Source organism: Siphateles boraxobius, unplaced genomic scaffold (genome assembly GCF_051911475.1).
Source record: "Siphateles boraxobius isolate OS27281-9 unplaced genomic scaffold, OSU_SipBor_1 19, whole genome shotgun sequence".
Taxonomy (NCBI): domain Eukaryota; kingdom Metazoa; phylum Chordata; class Actinopteri; order Cypriniformes; family Leuciscidae; genus Siphateles; species Siphateles boraxobius.
Genome location: NW_027508799.1, coordinates 20,569,973 through 20,589,495, shown reverse-complemented (window position 1 = coordinate 20,589,495; position 19,523 = coordinate 20,569,973). Strand labels below are relative to the sequence as shown.

The window sequence follows — 19,523 nt, the reverse complement described above, 5'->3', positions numbered from 1 at the left end:
TCATTTATTTGTATTTCAGTTTTAGTCATTTTAGTACACCAACATCTAAAACACAACACACTATAATGGTCTTTTCAGAAGGGTTAGTTCAGTTGAATTGCGCACTTTGTTGCACACTGAACTGGTCATGCGTGTTTGGCTTACACCCCCGCTCACCTTGAAAGAAGATGTGTATGAAGAAGACTTACTTCATTGGAGGCAGATGGAAGCACCTACTGCAGATTTTTAGAGCTTTAATAAGTCCACATCTGCCTAATTCCTCTTCCTCTTGCTCATGCTTTATTGTGACTTAATAAAGGAACAACTGAGAGAGGAAGGGAGAGGATGGAGGTGCTGGGTAAGGGAGTAGAGGAAAAGGGATGAGTAGTTAGCTTTCATGGATCACAGCCACTCTTTCTGTGTAGTCTAAGTAAGCCAATATTGCAATAATCTCGAGTAAATCCGGTTTAATTAAGCTACAGAGATTTAAGGGGCAGCATTAGATTAGAAGCACATTGTACATGATAGGAGTGTGCCATGCTTTCTGTCCTTTGATCTCATACATACACACACATATGCCACACATACACCCATAAAACTGGCACAGTCTCCAAGTGGGCCGTTCCGCTGGTGCGTATAGCCCTTCCACTCTCTGATATTCATTTTCCCAGGTTGACAGGAGCTATTAGTCATGCGAAGGATGGCTATGTTACATCGCTACAGGCTAAAGAGCACCACATTGAGAAAACGCTGTGCTATGTATCTCTGTATGTACTTCAAAACCGCAACGGCCCTGGAACTACTTGCCAACAATTTTTGCCTTTCTGTTAAATTGTTCGTAGGTGTGGCAGCATGTGACACCTCTTATATTCTGGGCAAAAGATGTTCCTTGCACTTGCTGCCTTAGGGGCCAAAGCCTGTTTTGCTGAGAGTTGCATAAAAACAGGATGCTGAAGTGCAGCACTACAGATGTGCAGAAAGATCGGGCGAGGTGAAGAGAAGTGAGGGAGGGAGACGGGGAAAGGAAGATAAAGATATTTTTTGCACCAAATAATAAAAAGGTGACTTTTGGGTAAATTAGTGTCCTATCTCATGGCTGGAGGTTCAAGGTTTCTTCTTTGCATGACATTTATGCATTATAGGGCTCAACAGTAACTGTGAGAAAGAGTATGAGAGTTTTGAGCCTTTGCTGTGTTGCCAATGAAAAGGTCATTCATTTGTGTATGCCATAAAAACTGTCATATTCTTTACATTGATTTGTAGCTGTGCACCTGCATCTAGATGTGTGTATATTATGATTTACATTTCTTAAAACTAAAATTCATCTAAAAAAATGTACACCACTTTTGTGACCAGGCAAGCAGAAATAATAATAATAAACAAAATCTTATTAAACCCTGCATTAGTTTAAAAAGAGAGAATGTGTGCCCTTTTTTGCATTTATTTTGGACTTAAAAACTGTGTAATTCTGGAATGGATGTGGTAAAAGGAGTTGAGGGGGTTATATTGCTTGCTAAATGCATGATCACATTACCAAAAAATAAACAAACATGTAAAGATCAAACGAGGAATCAAATTGTGTTTTAAACCCATAGAACTTTTCACAGAATTCCATTTGATTTGATGCAGGCCTAGTGATTAGTCAACCAGTTGGATGTGTAGCCCCGGTGGTCCAATCAAATTGTTCCCACATAAATAGAAACGGAGTATGATGGCAAACATTTAAACTTGGACCTGAGGAGTATCGTTTTTTGTACAATATTTTATTGTGGGTAGTCATAGTTTTTTTTTATATATATTTTTTTTTTTTTTTTTTTTTTTTATATTATTACCTGGCAGACAGAGCAGCTACAGGCGTGCCAGGCTTGCCCTGATCCTTCATTGTTTATGTGCATGTTGAGAGTGTGTTTGTGGGTCTGAGCTTGTTTTCTCAGGTTTATAATCTGAAGTAGCACTTGGCTGCGGGCTGAAAGCAGTTACACTTTAATAGGCCAGTTGTTTACTCTTTTCTGCAGACCACTCTGGATGCACTCTAGTTTAGCTACCTCCTCTTTGCTGGCAGGTACACTTTGAGCCGTAAAGTTAATGTTGTAACGTGCCCACCACATCTTACTAACTGATTTTAACAATCTGCCCAAAAAGTGCCTGTCTTTTATAATAGCTGTAGGTAATGCAAGCAAGCTTTAGAAATAGACCTACCTCTGTTTTAGGTCTACCCCATTCCGACTTATTCGACACCAGGGTGACAAACACTGTGAACTCACTGACTCAGAAAAGACGCTGTATTCACATGGCTTGCATGAATAGATTTTGGGCCCATAAGCTTTCCGTTGCTCCCTGAAAGGAATACATTAAAAAGAGACGGGGGGTCCAGTGGGGGAGTGTGAGTGGTGGGAAGAAGGGATGAAAGAAGAGGTGTGCTTGCCAAAAGCTGGACCTTTTTACGTCTGGCCAAGAGGCAGCATGAATGCCACATGCACCTGATCTTTCATCTCCTCTTGCTCATAGGAAATAGAGAGCAGATTGGGCTTTGGTTTACGTGATGCTCTTGATTGAGGAAAAAGAAGAAAAGTTGTTATTGCGGTTGGCCATTGCGTGATCTACAATATAGAGGTCTGGCTTTAATGGGACTCAACTGTACCCTGTAATGGTGACCAGAGAACCCATTGAACCCAGGACAGGGGTAACAATAGCTAAGTCTTCTGTCGAGACCTTAAGAAGGGCAATGCTGGTAGAGAGAGAGAGTCTTAACCCTGGCAGACAGTTCCTTAAGGAATGTTTGGATTGGACCACATCTGCACTGAGGGGTACACCGCTTACACTATACGGAACATAGACTTATGCAGAATGGTGAAGCTATCGGGCTGCTTTAAGCTAGGATTGCATTTGTGGTCTCTCCAACATGATCCCCTGCTGATAGCTCCAACAGGACTTCCATTCCCACTACTGTAAAGGCTATAATTTAGGGAATTTGTTCAACTATTTGTTGTACTTGTTGATGGTCAGTGACATGTAGAATTATGTCCGTCTCTCTCATACGGCTGGCATCCGTTTTATAAGGACCTGGCTCTTGGAAGGAAGATTTTGGCCACTGCTCTATTTGTCCTTGCTGAAAATTGCACAAGTACTCTCCCAGAGGTTGTGAGTAATTGATGAGTACATATGTTTTTGGGTTTTGCTCTTTAGATTCTATGTTTCACTCTCTCTACACTACCCCCTCGCTTGGTCAGTGGAGACTCTGTCTTTTTTCACAACTTTTGGCTTGGAATGTAAACCTCCTCCACAGGCTTTGAGCCTATAGATTATATGACATGACCATTTAAGGGCCATTCCTAAGCTGTCCAGTTCTTCAGCAGTTAAGCGCCATCTTTATAAAGGTCACCTGCTGATTGCCATTGGTTTATCTATGACTGAGCAGGTCTCTGAAGTCTATTGCTCCACAGTGTTCCATAATGAATCATTTAACAACAGTGTTGGGCTTCCTCAGAAAAAAAGTTAAATTTGTGTCGGATGTTTTTGATTTGATCTCTCATATAGGCTGTCTGGCCCAAGCCTAATGTCTGGATTTTCTTAGCACTTGGTGTAGTTAAACTCAGGGGTGGTCTGCTTCCCTCAGAAGAGGCTTTAAGGGGTTCACATTGAGCCAAGGCTGATTGTACACAAAAAGGTCAGATGCTGGAGGAAGCCCTGTGTATTTCCTACATGTCAGACTCATAACTGTGAGAATATAGTGTAATAGCTGCACCTGGCTTAAACACAAAAACTAATCAGTGCTAAGTAGTTCATCCAATTTGTAAAACCAGCATCACAGACTCTCTTGCATCAGCATGTAATGCGTTTACAAAGAGAATGCGGATACATGCGTGGCTGTCTCAATGAAGGTCAACAAATATCCCCCCTTAAGTCGTCCTGGGAAGTTCCTACTAATGAGATTGGATGTTGTAATTAACCCCCCAAAATAATATTTTTGTTGGAACACAATGAATGCTTTGAGCAATTGCAATTTTTTTTTGGGCTTTTTGTTACAATAAGCACAGCAAGGGGTTTCATGCAACTGCAACAAAATGTGGTGCTAAATATGTGCATTGAGTATATAATTGATGTGTTATGCATTTGGCCATGTAGATTGGTCTCTTTTACATTTTAAAATTAATAACAGTTAACAAAAGGCATTCAAAATGAACTGTGCAGTTAGAATTCGTAATTTAGAGACAATACTATGTCTAGGATGGACATTCACATTGATTATAGTGATATTGTGATGTCATTCACATGCACAAACTTTGTATACGATTGTTTTGACGACTTGAAGGCAGCTCTTGTCTGTACCATCAATACACAGGACCTTTGTGAAAGCATTCACCACTCTGTTTTCTGTAGTGAATCAAGGCTCTGTTGAGCTTAAAGTTGATTAACACACTCTTGCAAAAAAAAATAATAATACTATATATATATATATACAAAACCAGTCATATGGTTAATTTTTTTGAAATTGAGATACATCACATACAAAACTGAATAAATAAGCTTTCCATTGGTGTATGGTTTGTTAGGATAGGACAATATTTGGCCGAGATACAACTATTTGAAAATCTGGATTCTGAGGGTGCAAAAAAATTTAAACATTGAGAAAATCGCCTTTAAAGTTGTCCATTTATATTCGCGATTGTGCTGCATTCACTAACAAAAATAAATGTTTTATACATTTACAGTAGGAAATTTACAAAATATCTTCATGGAACATGGTCTTTACTTAATATCCTAATGATTTTGGCATAAAATAAAAATTGATAATCTTGACCCATACAATGTTTTGTTGGCTATTCCCACAAATATACCCGTGCTACTTAAGACTGCTTTTGTGATCCAGGGTCACATATATATATGAACCGAGACCAACAATGGCTAAATGTCTTGCATGCAGACACTATTATAAAATCCACCTGTTTTTTTATCTTGGCTTCTAGCAGTGTAGCACTCGGTACCATGTGCATTCAAGCGAATATGTCGTAGTCTGTATTTACACAGCTGCAAGAGGACAGGAGCAAGTCAGGTGAGGGCCCTGGCCTCATGCTGGCCCAGCAGGATCCTCTGTGAGCAAACGTTCACAACTCGGGCCATGATTCAGAGACACTGTCTGCCTCTGCAACCGCTGCTTTCACTCCAAACATCGTCCTTCCTGTCTGGAGAAGAGCGATAGGGCAAAGTCTACAAACACTGACTTAGATATACATCTTCAGAATCATACTCATACAAACACTCAGGAGAGAATCTTCAAAGTGACCTACTGAGGTGTGTTGGTTAAACAGTGAAGTAGGGTCACGCTGGTTGCTGCCGGTGGTGTGGTTAGAGACTTTGTGAAAAACTGGATGGCTTCTCAAGGTTGACTGCTGTAACCTTATACTGTTGTGCTTGGCAGCATTTCCTCAGACTCACCGATACATGTCTGCCCTATTTGGACAGTCTCTGAGCACTGGGCCCCTCAGGTGGGAACTCGTAATGTGTGTGAGAGAGAAATAAGAAGCAGAAAAGCAAGACAAAGACAGTCTCTAGCTTTTTGTCCGAGTCCTGTTCTCTAGAGAGAAAAAAGGATGCCAATCCAAAGATTCTCAAATTGATTTGGTCCCCAAGAGCTCTCTGAGAGTTTGGGTGTGGGGTCAACATATATCGCTAAGCTTGGTTATTTACTATTCCAGCATGATAACAGAACAGCCCATGCCTCCACTCTCTCCTGTTCCTCCTGAGACAGCCTGAGATCTATTTTTGCCCTTTGAATCTATAATTAAATCTATAGATAGTTAGATAGCGGACAGCCCTTACTGCATGGGTGTAAAGAGCCTTGGCCAAGACTTTGAATGATGATCTGTCAATCCCCTCATTGACAAGTTTTACCTGTAATTCCAGTCATCATCTCCCTGTCAAGCCTGTCCTAAACTTTACAGTGTCCTGACAATGAAAACCGGTCTGCTAGATTATTGGGGTTAATAGGTTTTGTGGAAAAATATTTTCACCGGATTCTCAGAATTTGAGAGCAGCATAGTAGCTTTCTTACAAGCATTCTGCACACAGTAATGACCCTCTGGCCGGAGAAGAAGTTTTCAAAGTTTGTTCTTAAGTACTCTTGTGGCCTCAAGTACCCCAGCTATGATCTCCAGCCATTATTTACAGATTGGCCGAGGCTACTAATATTCGTTGAGCTTCACATTTGTGTTTATTAATTGGGGATGTGATAGAGAGAGAGAGAGAGAGAGAGAGAGAGAGAGAGAGAGAGAGAGAGAGAGAGAGAGAGAGAGAGTGAGAGAGAGTGATAAAGATGCAAATGGCAGGTCTGCTTGTTTAAAACCAGCGCCTCTGCCATGTAAAGTCGTTTTTCCCATGTGTTAAATTAAAAGCAAAATCTAATTTGTAGTCAGAAAAAACTTTGTTTGTGAGCTTGGAGTGTCTTGGCATAGTACAGCTTATTATAGCTACTGAATTCAGTGCAGTTGTGTTTATTATTAGTTTTTAGTGTCCTGGATAATAACTATGCCGTGGACCAATGTAGGGTTTTTTTTCCGTCCTCTTCTGCCTCACAGAATTATTTGCTGACATCCCTTCTAATCTCTAGCTGTTGGTCTCCTGGCAGGTCTGCAATTTTCGAAACCCCTGGGTGGAATTGTGAAAGTTGATCTGGCGTTTGTTGACAAAATATTTTGAAAGTGTCTTATGCCACCTTGATGCCTTGGAGAGTGAAGTGGTGCAGATGTATGCGTTAATGGGTCGAAAAAATAACATGGACATCACAGTCCTGTAGAGTTGGGTACATTCAGATGTCAGGACAGGTCCTGCTTAGTCATGGATATGTGCTCGATAAGAATGCACCAATATCCATTCAGGTCACTAATGATGAGGCAATATAGATAGTCCTATATTCACAATCATAAACAAGCAGGCAAATTAACTCATGCAGCTTGCTTGACACAAGCACTTCCTTGGTACAGTCGTTGACATTCCCACATTGAGAGCCGGGTTGATGATAGTTATGCAATATCATCTGGCTGAGAGAGTGTGAGAGAGGGTAGGGAAGTTATTAGCCAAGTCTTCTTTAAAACTGCTGTGATTGCATTTGTGCTTTCTCTGTCCTCATTCCCACAACCCACTGTCTCACAGGAAACCATGAATCTACACAAAGTCTCAGAGGAAACACAGATCCAAATGCGCGAAAGGTTTGTTTTCTTGAATTAGCGTTGCAATAAAGTGTTTAGTATCATGTTTTACTGCTAAACTGAAGATGGTTCCTGTTGCTACTGGCCTAACTCGATTGGCCTGTAAAACTTGTAAAAAATCAAAAGAACACACATTCCCAGGGAGTAGGACGCACATAAACTGCACTGTACTGTATGTGCTATGCTTTTATGAAATTTGACTTCAAAGACTCTGTGTCAGCTTTGATGAAACACAAACTGCTGTCTCAGTCAAGTGTAAGGGTGATCTTGCCTTCTTGTTTTTCTCAGTTGTATCTGCTGGTGTACACTTACAGATAGATGGCAGGGTCATCAGGAGCTCTGTGTGATCTGACACTGTGGGAGAGATACTTTGATGCCACCTTCACCTTCCCACAGCTTCCAGACAACAGTCTTCCAGTCTTTTCTTGTCTTATTAAAAGAGCATAATATATTGCCTGAGAGATAAAAACAGTGCTAGTGTCTCCAGACCTGCATTTGCATGTGCTTGACAGTTTTTGTATGTGGGCCCTCTTAACAAAACGTATGTTACCATGTGTAACCATCCCATATTTAGTTTGTTGTTGCTGGCCCAAACTGGTCTACCAGATTAAATCAGCTTTATGAAGTTTGTCTATTAGGTTGAAACCAGGTGTACCAACTCAAGTTGGGTTTCATTAGATTTTCCACATGGTATATGTACATTTAATACTAGGGTTGGTATGATATCATCGTCCATAGTGATGGCTGACAGACATCACGATGTTCAGCCGGCATCGCTATCCCATAGAGTTGACTTTATAGATATTTACACTGTGTGTCTGATATGAATAAAAACTGTCGGCAAATATATTTGAATGGTTTGTTATTGCTGCGTCCATAGACACCATTGTTTATTTTAAAAACTATAGATGTATTGTTTTGCTATAAATTATATGTATTATACGTCTTTGGCCAGCCATAGCGCGAAAGCACAGTTTGAATCTGGCAGTGATGTCACGTCACTGTACACCCCCCACCCCCCCACCCCACCCCCCATATCATCGTCCATCGTGAAGTTTCACTGTAGACATCGTCTGATACCAAATTGGTAGACATCGCCCAAACCCTAGGAGAGTATATTGTATATACATCACATTTTAAAGCCATTTTAAAGCTTTTAAGGCACTACACACAAAAAAGCCATCAATACCTGTCTGAAAAACCTGTCTGTTTGAAGTCTTATTCTTCACCTCAGCTGGAACTGATACAAATGAGCATCTCTATTTATCTCCATCACTCCAGATAGGCAGCGATAAGCTGGAAGCCGATTAAAGACATAATAAAACCATAACCATAAGGCCGTAAAAGTGCTTTCCTTCAGATCAGTCGCTGCTGATGGGAGGAAACGATCAGCACCTGTTTGGACCAGATCCAGATTATTGTTTTCCCTGAGCTGTTGTTTATGATGGGGGCAGTACTGACTCCCGTGACCGCTCATGTTTTTGCTTTCATGTCTCTCATGTTGTGTAAGAGGTTTACACTTGCTGGAAATCAGCCAGAAACATGAAGAGTGAGAGTATGATGAAAACTTTGAACTGCTAAGTGTTGTCCTTTGTCTTTCAAGTGTTTGGAAGTGGTAATTTCCCTTCTGATCCACCACCTGTATGCACTGTTTCTCAAACTTGTGGGAGGATTTTTCAAAAACGATGTGAAAATATTCTTGGATTTGGAGGTAGCCAGGCTCCTAATGTATTATACAGTAGGCCAGGGATTTCTCTTTAGTTTATCTATATCTTTGAGTTTCTCAATACTGTTGGGCTCCTTAGAGGCAGAGAAGGAGGAAGAGGAGTGGGAGGAAGGGTAGTTTGAGGTCAGCTGAGGGAGCTGGCCGAGGTCATGTGAACGGCGAAGAGAGAAGGATCCAAGAGGATTCTTTTTGGAAGATTGTCCGAGAGGATTCTTTTTGGAAAAACATCCCTCAGACTGTTACTGTGGTTTTGAATAGTTTGGAGAGTTTGAGCTTGCCATGAGCTTGCTATCTACCTGAGTGGAACATGGCCAAACTGGCCTGTAATAATGTGGTCTCAGCTTGTGGTCCACTGATTAATTCACTTGATCCACTTGGATTAGCAAGTAGTGTGACTTTGCAACTAAGGCACTAGAGAACAGTTTATAAGTATGACTAAATGTGTCTCTATGTGCTTTGCTTGTATTTCTTGTGAGTGTATGTTCGGAATAACATACTACTAATTTTATTTCTGTACTGTTTAGTATGTGCATTGTGTTTGCATTCTAATTGTATGTAGAACACACTAAAATGTATACTGTATCCCATTTGCCATGTTGACCTTTTTTTAACCATGATCTTTTTCTTGACTATGTTTTCATTCAGACTGCTAAAAGATATAGATCTGCAGTATGTAGTAAATATTTTATCATTAGGAAAGGACCAAAAAGGACAACAACAAGAAGGCCCAATCAAACCTCCATCCGCAAGCATCTTATTAACAGATCTCAGTTCTCTCAGAGGAGCACCTGATGCACTGCTCATCAGGAACAAATCCCCATCAACTCCCACTCACTCCCTCATTTCCTCCTGATAAACAGATTCAAGTTTCTCTCTCTCTTATCTTCAGATACACAGCACTGATGCTGTACGTTCATCAGGAAGGAAGTTCACTCCTCTGTTACCGTAACGACCACGTGCGTAAAGATCTAGTTATCTAGTGACACACTGAGCTGATTGTATCTGCGGCTCTGAATTCAATTAGCCATTGCTGCTGCAATAAGATAACCTGCTCTATCATTGCTTAAGTAAACAGAGAGCTGCTGTCTTAGACTGCATTGGTTATACTGTTTAAGAGTCAAGATGACTGATAAGACACTCAGTTGCAATTGCCATCAATGGAGATTGTGTCTTACTACAGCAGTAAAACTCTATTTGTCCATGTTGTTGTGTTTCGATAAAAATCTTGACCTGTTATACTAATTAAACTCTATGTTAAGACCTTTAGTTGCGGAAATGAACTTGAAAAGAGCAGTTTTGGTCTAATATCATTTCCTCAGCAGGAGACTGATATCCTGTCCATGTTAACGTCTTCTGACTTCACTCTGGTTCCTCCATTCATTGCAGACCCTCCTGATTGTCTTCACATGCTCATTCACTGACATTTGTTCTCCGTTACATTCTCAGTGAGCTGCATCCCCTCATAAAAAAAATAAATACAAATATATTGGCTATATATATATAGGCTATATTATATATTATTATATATACATAGCTGCCACCGTTCAGTTCTCACTTTCTCATCAGGCCTCCTGAGCATATTATAGAAACAGATAACAAACTGCAAAGTGCTTATTTGTTCATTTGACCATCCAGTTATTTGTTAATCCATGTTGTTTAGAGCAGAATTTGCATACGTGGGTTAAGGGACCCCCAGGATAGTGCTAGGGTCCACAGAAAATTTGGTAAGAACAAAAGGGCTTTTAAACACATTATTACGGTTTCATTTTTCTTAATTCTTTTAAAAGATTGGTTGGGAATTATGAGATGTATTGTGATTATTTTATTCTATTGACAACCCTCATTTTCAGCAGTAAGACATGCTACATAGTGTATACTGCAGAAATGATGTATAAATCACAATAGAAAATCCTTTGTGTAAAAGATAATGACAGTGAAGGAATGGAGATTGATGAAGTTTTGATAGGTCACATTCCAGATATATTAGAGATGAAATAAAGAAGATTAAGTTAGAGCAGAGCTTGGTTGGTGGTCCTATCTTAAATAGGACCACCTCCTATCTTAAATCATTTGCATCTGCTGATTGTGGGAGCACAGACATGGTGGTTCACCCTTCACTGTCCACAACTGCTGATAAATGATGTGAAAGTTCATGAGACGAACTCTTAGATCTTCTAACTTAACCCATCCAAAGAAAGACCGCAAGTGAAAGTTTAACAGGTATCTGCTTGCTGAGACCATATTTAAACTATGAGGTGCTTCTGCAGCTCACCGAAGTAGCAGGTCTTAGACGGTTAGGGAGATGAATGAATGCAGAAGTCAAACAGAGAGGAGATAAGGCTAATATTTACAATGAGAGCCCAGCCCAAGGCCGCATACCTGCCATGCTCATCTGACCTCAGGGGGCGTGTAGGGGGGTGTGGGATTCTGAGGAGAAGAGACAGGAGATCATTACTGCCTCAGAGGCACTGGGGATATTTAGCAGAGCTCCATACAGACACACAAAGCTGAATATGTGTCAGTTTTAATGCTGATATGAACAATGTGAGCAATGTACATGAACAATGTACTTAATCACAGAATATTCTTAAATTTAATATTAATTCGATGTCATCACAATGACACACACACACACACACACACACACACACACACACACACACACACGCACACACACACACACACATATATATTCTTATATAATTGCAATTTATACAGTGAAATACATTTATTTATTTATTTATTTATTTACATGTGGACACCCAGCACCCTCTTGCAGACCCCAGTTAGACCCCAGTAAAACCCCTACTTTAAAAAAAAATAGAAATCAAATGGTTTTCTAAAGACCTATATATTTAAATTCTAATATTAAAAGTTAAAGAGGTTCATTTGTTGGTCCTTTTTGCAAACTGGTAATAGTACCATAAAAGATTAGGATTCATTTTAATGTATGGTGCTCAAAAAAGCCACAGGCCATGTCCTGAGTAGAAGCTGATAGCGATATTGTGTTCCGGCTTTTTGTCCATGTTCTTTTGCACACATGATCACAGAGGGAATCAGGCATGGCGCTTGTGAAGATTTATACAGAGAGTTTCCCAGCGCAGATGACTCTGCTCTGCTTCTGTGTTCAGAGCACTTTTAAAACAATGCAGCAGGTGCAGAGTCTTCTGTGAGCCGTGAGGTTTGTGTGGGAGAACTGTGGGTCTGTATGGAGATACAGCACTTTTATCAGGTCCAGTAATATGCAGAATAGGAATGACAAATGCTTTTCCCATGTGTGATCTGTCATATTATGAAAGAAACAGAGTTTTGTCAGCACTAGGCGGTGTGTGTAAGTGTATGTGTGTGTGTTTCGGGGGTAAGATGGGTTTGTGGTGACAAGGGCATTACCCCTACGGCAGCAAAATATCACTTTTCGGCCCATTGGGAAGAATTACCAATATGAACCACAGAAACCAGCAGTCGGGTTTTAGTTACAGGCAGCGGATTTAAAGGTCTTTTCTGAGCAGGCTGTATCATTTACAAAGCATTCCCCAGGACTGCATTTTTATCGGTCAGTATGACTCATGAGTTGGGCCAGAGAGCAGATTTTCACAAAGCCACTGTTAATTCGTGTTGTTTAGAGATTTTTTTTAAAGTCTGTGCCAGTTTACATCGCCAGAGATGAACGTTTTTGGTTTTGTGGTAATTAGTGGTTTCTCTCTCTCAGAAAATCATCACGCTCTTAAAAAGTTTCTTTTATTTGCCGTTTTGTGTTTAAAGAGGCCAGAGTTAGAGTCTGATGAATGACTTTAAAGCGACCAAAATACATATGTTAGAAAAACCTCCAACAGAGCTGCCTAAAAGCAGTACATGACCCAGTGAAAAAAGGGGGAAAATGATAAAAGCGTGAGAAAAGAAACTAAAAAAGAATGAGAAACTAAAAAAGAATGAACAAAAAGAACAAACAAACAAAATTCATTTTGTTTGTTTAACGTTGCTGCAGTGTTGTGGATGGTTTTTGTGGCTGTTGTTATGTGATTCTAAATTAATTTTAGAAGGGTGTTTTGGATGGTTGCGAGTCGGTTAATCACTAGTCCAAACAGTCTTTAGTCTCATCCCTAAATATGGCTCAGTTCAGTGGGACTTTTTTACCCTTTTTATTGTCTGCCAAGACCAAAATGAAAGTCTGATTACGTAGGAAAGTAATTTAAGTTTAATAGTAGTGATGCACTGATTTTTTTTTAGATTTTTTTTTTTACAAAACTGAAATTACAGTTGTACTTTAGTTGAAAACTGAAGCTGAAAATAAAGTTCAGGTAATTGAGTAATTCTGAGGTGATAAATTAAAGGTGCAGTATGCAATCTCCCAGAATTGTTGTTGAACCCTGTTGATATTTGAAATCAACCCAAACAAACCCACCTCCTCTCTTCAATGCTCCGCCTCCAAAATTCACAAACACTTTACAACCCGAACCTAATCGCCTCGCTCCGAGCTGGTTTCAAACCCCAATCGCCGTCATGCCAGGCTGATGTGGTAACAAGGATGCTTAACACTGCATTCTCTAATCTAGTGTCACTAGCTGGCCTCCTTTACACATAATGCAAGACTGGATGTCTATTTATCATAGCAGAAGAAAAGCAAAATACTGCTTTACGAAAAATGAAGCAAAGATGACGAACAAACGACAATGAAGCAGAAAAAAATGGACATACAGTACACAAGAGTAAATACAAGCAAGAGTTGGTTGTTAGTTGCAGCAGTACAGCAGCTCCAGACACTCAAAACTGTCCTGTAACTATGGCTAACATTACAACAACAGCATTTCTGGTTCGTGAAGCCGCGAAAGCAATGTTACTCATGTATGGAGCAGAAACAACACAACATCGGCGTCCGTTTCCAGGCCTTCCCGCTTAGGTCTCTCCAGCGCTGGAAAGCTTTTATAATATTAACGCGAGTTATAAAACTCTTGCCTGATCATAACCCTTCTTTTTACAGTGATATTCCTCTGAGATTTTCTCTTTTGTACTGTTTATCATCTCTCTTTCACTCTCTCTCCTCCACCATCATACGCCTCCTAATGCTGATTGGCTACAGGTTTGTTGTGGTGCTCGGTCCGACAACTTTTCAACAGAAAAAAAAATCGATTACTGCACCTTTAAGGGGCTGTTTAAATGAAACCGTTTTCAACTAAAAACCGAAAACTTTTTATGCGCTTTGGCCGTTCATTTTCACGCCAGCGGTGTTTTGGGGGCCTTTAAACGCAAACTTTTTGTAAATAGGTTTTTAAAGTGCAAGTTTTTGAAAACAATACAGCTATCGACTATGAACAAATATATGAAAACGGTGACGGCATGCACATGCATATGACGTGTTTAGTCTATAGGCAAATGTTTTCTCATATATGAGCTATTAGATTTAATGATTATTGGCCAGTGCATCCAGACAGACACTGTAAACTACACAGACACCGCCTGCCTCTCCTTTTTCTCTGTCTCTTACTCTGTCTCTCACACACTTTGTCCTTAGGCTTCTATCAGAGCTAATGGATGTATTTCTCAAGAGCCTTTGTTTGATGATTCCAGTGATGCCCCACTTTTCAAATTGCGAGTGACCGTCACTTTCCATGGCTATTTAGATCGGATAGACGTGCAGTCAGACTTGCCACAAAAGATGCTCTGCGGCATCGCTCCATCATTCCAGCTTCATTTATATCAAACAGACATTTGCAGGCTATTAGCCTGCGCCACCATATCACTCGGATATTTACTGGTGCATCCGGAGCAAATCGGTAATAAAGTAATCATACAAAATCACACAGGCCGCTCGCCTGCTGCGTCAGTGCCTGCCGCTATGTGAGAACTTAATAGGAAGGGAAAGGCGATCTCTCTCTCTAAAGCCCGTGCCCCGCCGCCGACATATTGAGATGCTAAATCAAAACGCTTTGCTTCTTCTTCTTCTTTGCAAAGAAAGAAGAAAGAAACGCAGCAAGGGCTAGCTGGAAAATCGATTGCAGTGGCTCACGTTTCCAGTCGTATCGGAGTGAGAGAGAGAGAGAGAGAGAGAGAGAGAGAGAGAGAGAGAGAGAGAGAGAGAGAGAGAGAGAGAGAGAGAGTGAGAGAGAGAGTGAGAGAGAGAGAGAGAGAGAGAGAGAGAGAAAGAGAGAGTGAGAGAGAGAGAGAGAGAGAGAGAGAAAGAGAGAGTGAGAGAGAGAGAGAGAGAGAGAGAGAGAGAGGGAGAGAGAGAGAGAGAGAGAGAGAGAGAGAGAGAGAGAGAGAGAGAGAGAGAGAGAGAGAGAGCAGTCTGGGATGAGACAGCTTTTATATCATATTATGTCACTAGACGACTCAGCACCTGATTCTCTCATCAGCTTACCAGACAAACCCCCTCCCTCCTATTGCTATTTCCCATTTTGTTTCTTTCTTTCTGTTAGATGGGAGAGTGCACACGCTGGCCTAGTGCCCTTAATAGCACACTATATAGTGAATGAAGACGTTTATGGTTTATTTTTATTGTGTACAAACCATATCAAGTTTTGAGTTCAGTATATAACATAATTAAATAAAAATTCTGGGATCAGAAACAAAATAAGCTCAGTCAACCGCATTTTTGGCATAAATACCACAAACAATTAATTTTTAGTCGTTCTGGGTTACAGTGAGACACTTACAATGAAAGTGAATGGGGCCAATTCACAAACTTTAGAATGCTCTCTCTTTAAATGGTAAAGGCAAAAAATGTAAAGAATATTGTAAGGATTTTAGTTGGGGAAAACTTTTCTGTATAAAGTTATATCCAATTCTGATCACCATTACAACGTAACAGTGTAACTCTAACACAACTGTTGATTTAATTGATTTAAACAGCTTTGCAGCTCAAATAGGCTAATACACTCGTTTTTAACAGAAGAATGTACAGTAAGTGCTTTTATAAAAGTTCAAATTAAAAGCTTCACATTTCTGCTTTTAAAATGTACAAAAATAGGTCCTACACTAAAAAAGGTTGAAGGATTTACTTTAAAACAATTTTTACTCCGAAATTGCTTGTAAATTACACAAAGAATTACAAAGAAAATATGCCGAACAACTGTAAATGTGACCGCACCACAATACAGTATGTGCCAGTTGTTTTCTTGTTTTTTGCCTATCACACTTCAGAAGATCTCCTCTGCCTTGACCTGGCCGCAGTCTCACCTGTGTTCTCAGAAACGGAGTAAGATGAGACTGTCTTCATGAATTTGATATTTACATTGGAGAAGAGGGTAAAGTAATAATACTGAGCTGTAGACCTTCATCTCTCTCTGTCATTTTTTTCCACATCAATTTTATTGGCTCTTTTGTTTCCATGGTGATGCAGTGTGTCGGCACAGTGAGGTTAAGGACAGTAATGCACTGCCTCATTTTCTGTCAATCACTGTCATTCTTTCATTCAGCTCATTGTTCAACGTCATCATTCAAATACGGGTCAGGTTCACATTTACGAAAGAATCAAGACACGCTGTGCTCTTCATGAAGGATGTGTGTGTGTGTGTGTGTGTGTGTGTGTGTGTGTGTGTGTGTGTGTGTGTGTGTGTGTGTGTGTGTGTGTGTGTGTGTGTGTGTGTGTGTGTGTGTGTGTGTGTGTGTGTGTGTGTAGTGGGCTTGTGTTCGAAAATGATTCACATAGTGAACATCCAGACGCATATGCTGAGCAGCTCAATGCACTGACAGAGGGAAATTGTCTGAATTTTTTATTGATTGATTCATTCTTTTGTTCATTTATTAATTTGTTTAACATCTGTTTCTTTGCTCATTCATTTATTGATACAATCATTCATTCATCTGATTGTACATTACATTCATTCGTTTGTTTATTTATTCATTTGTTTATAAGTTTGTTTGTTTACTCTCATTCATTAATTTCCTCAGTCATTGATTAATTTGTTAGAACATTCATTTGTTTGTTCGCTCATTCATTAATTTATTAGTTCATTCATAATTTCCTTTGCTTATTCATTTTGTTCATTGTTTTTGTTCGTTCATTTGTTCAATCATTCATTCATTCATGAGTTGGTTTGTAAGTCCATTCATTCACGAGTTAGTTCATTCATTCATTCTTTCATTTATGAGTTGGTTTGTTAGTCCGTTCATTTATTCATTCATTCATGAGTTGGTTTGTTAGTCCATTCATTCATTCATTCATGAGCTGGTCTGTTAGTCCAGTCATTCATTCATTCATTCATGAGCTGGTCTGTTAGTCCAGTCATTCATTCATTCATTCATGAGATGGTCTGTTAGTCCAGTCATTCATTCATTCATGAGTTAGTTTGTTAGTCTGTTCATTCATTCATGAGATGGTCTATTAGTTCATTCATTGATTCATTAATTCATGAGTTGGTTTGTTAGTCCTTTCGTTCATTCATTCATTGATTCATTCATTCATGGGTTGGTTTGTTAGTCCAGTCATTCATTCATTCATGAGTTGGTTTGTAAGTCCAGTAATTCATTCATTCATGAGTTGGTCTGTTAGTTCATTCATTGATTGATTCATTCATGAGTTGGTTTGTTAGTCCATTCGTTCATTCATTTATGGATTCATTCATTCATGGGTTGGTTTGTTAGTCCAGTCATTCATTCATTCATGAGTTGGTTTGTTAGTCCATTCATTCGTTCATTCATGAGTTGGTTTGTTAGTCTATTCATTAATTCATGAGTTGGTCTGTTAGTTCATTCATTCATTCATGAGTTGGTTTGTTAGTCTGTTCATTAATTCATGAGTTGGTTTGTTAGTCTGTTCATTCATTCATGAGTTGGTCTGTTAGTTCATTCATTGATTCATTCATTCATGAGTTGGTTTGTTGGTCCATTCGTTCATTCATTCATGGATTCATTCATTCATGGGTTTGTTTGTTAGTCCAGTCATTCATTCATTCATGAGTTGGTTTGTTAGTCCAGTCATTCATTCATTCATGAGTTGGTCTGTTAGTCCAGTCATTCATTCATTCATGAGTTGGTTTGTTAGTCTGTTCATTCATTCATGAGTTGGTCTGTTAGTCCATTCATTCATGAGTTTGTTAGTCAATTTGTTCATTCGTTCATTGTTTCATTCATTCATGGGTTGGTTTTTTAGTCCACTCATTCATTCATTCATTCATTCATTCATGAGTTGGTTTGATAGTCCTTTCATTCATTCATGCTCATGTTGTCTGTGGATTCCTGTAGATCTGGCATTGACAAATTCTGTGAGATCTGGAGTGACAGATATTTGGACCCAAATGTCATGATGAAAATCCAGTCTTTTTTGCTCTCTCTTTAATGTATTCAGCATTCAGGCATATGTCAAGTTAAAGATCATTAATCAAGCCCATAACTGAAAAATGACTAATAGTTAATCAACATACTTGTGTATTCCATGTACTCAACAGGACTCATTAGAAAAATGTGTTTATTTAGTTTCAGCCACGTGGTCAGGAAAGCTGGAATATTATTTAAGCTTTTCATTCAGCTGTGGCGGCCTACAATTCTCAGAGTTTAACTCCAGAGGAGAGTTTTGGGTCAGTGCATAGGCTACAAAGGGCCACTGAGAAGTTCTCAACACCCGACCAGCTGAACTGACAAGCCATTACTGTTGTAATTTTAGATCTTAGTTTTTTTTTCAGTGGGACTGCAGAGTTGACTGCGGGTCTAGACCGACAGCAAATAGAGAAGGCCAAAGATTAAGAGCGGATATAGTGTCCCCAGATCCAAAAGCTGGAGGGCTCAGGATGTGTGTGTGTGTGTGTGTGTGTGTGTGTGTGTGTGTGTGTGTGTGTGTGTGTGTGTGTGTGTGTGTGTGTGTGTGTGTGTGTGTGTGTGTGTGTGTGTGTGTGTGTGTGTGTGTGTGTGTGTGTGTGTTGTGTGTGTGTGTGTGTTCAAGACAAAGTGAATTGTCTTTAATCTGCCAATATATCACACAACTTGGACAACTCTCCTTCACCTTCAACCTTTCCGGATTAGAGAAAGAAGTGTGTAGATGTGTGTGTCGGGCCTTTTAGCAACAGGCCATTAACTAGTATCAATGGTGTGGCCATTGTATCCTATCTACTAAGTGTGTGTGAGTCGCCCAGGGCATGACTACTGCAGTTCACTCTGGAAGAAATATAATAATTTGAAAAGTTAGTTGACCTTTAGGATGGGGGGAGTGAGAAAAAGACAGAAAGAGCTGTTGACAGGGTTCTTTTAAAAGTACTGATGTGATTTGTGATGCTCGGTTTTTTTAGCCAGATAAGGGGGGCTCTTGCCATCTCAGTTTCCCCACCTGCCAACTGCAGAAAGAAAAAAAAAAGAAGAAAGATTTTTGGGGTATTTCCCCCTCAGGTTTCATCTTCTGACAGCCCTCTCTTTAGATAGTACACATCTTCAAAGTCATTGCTCTGTGAGCCACATCATAGTAGAGGTCTGAAGTAGTGGCTGTGTTTTTAGTGTCTTGGGGCAAATTGTATTTCTAAGACACAGTTGAACAATAGAGACAGATAAAGAAAAAGTGATGGGGGAAAGTCACAGACAAGCTAAGCGAGCAAAACTTTAACTTAAACTCACCGAATCTGAGACATGCTGTTGATTACCACAAAAAAACTTTTTGACTCGTCTCTTAGTTTGTAAAATCAAGCAAAAGT

The 19,523-nt window shown here is 39.7% G+C and overlaps 1 protein-coding gene across 15 annotated transcripts in view; it reads left to right on the top strand.

The window, feature by feature from the left end:
* nav3 (neuron navigator 3) overlaps window positions 1–19,523 on the top strand; it is a 330,354-nt gene that overhangs the window by 189,054 nt on the left and 121,777 nt on the right. The gene's annotated exons all lie outside the window — the stretch shown is intronic.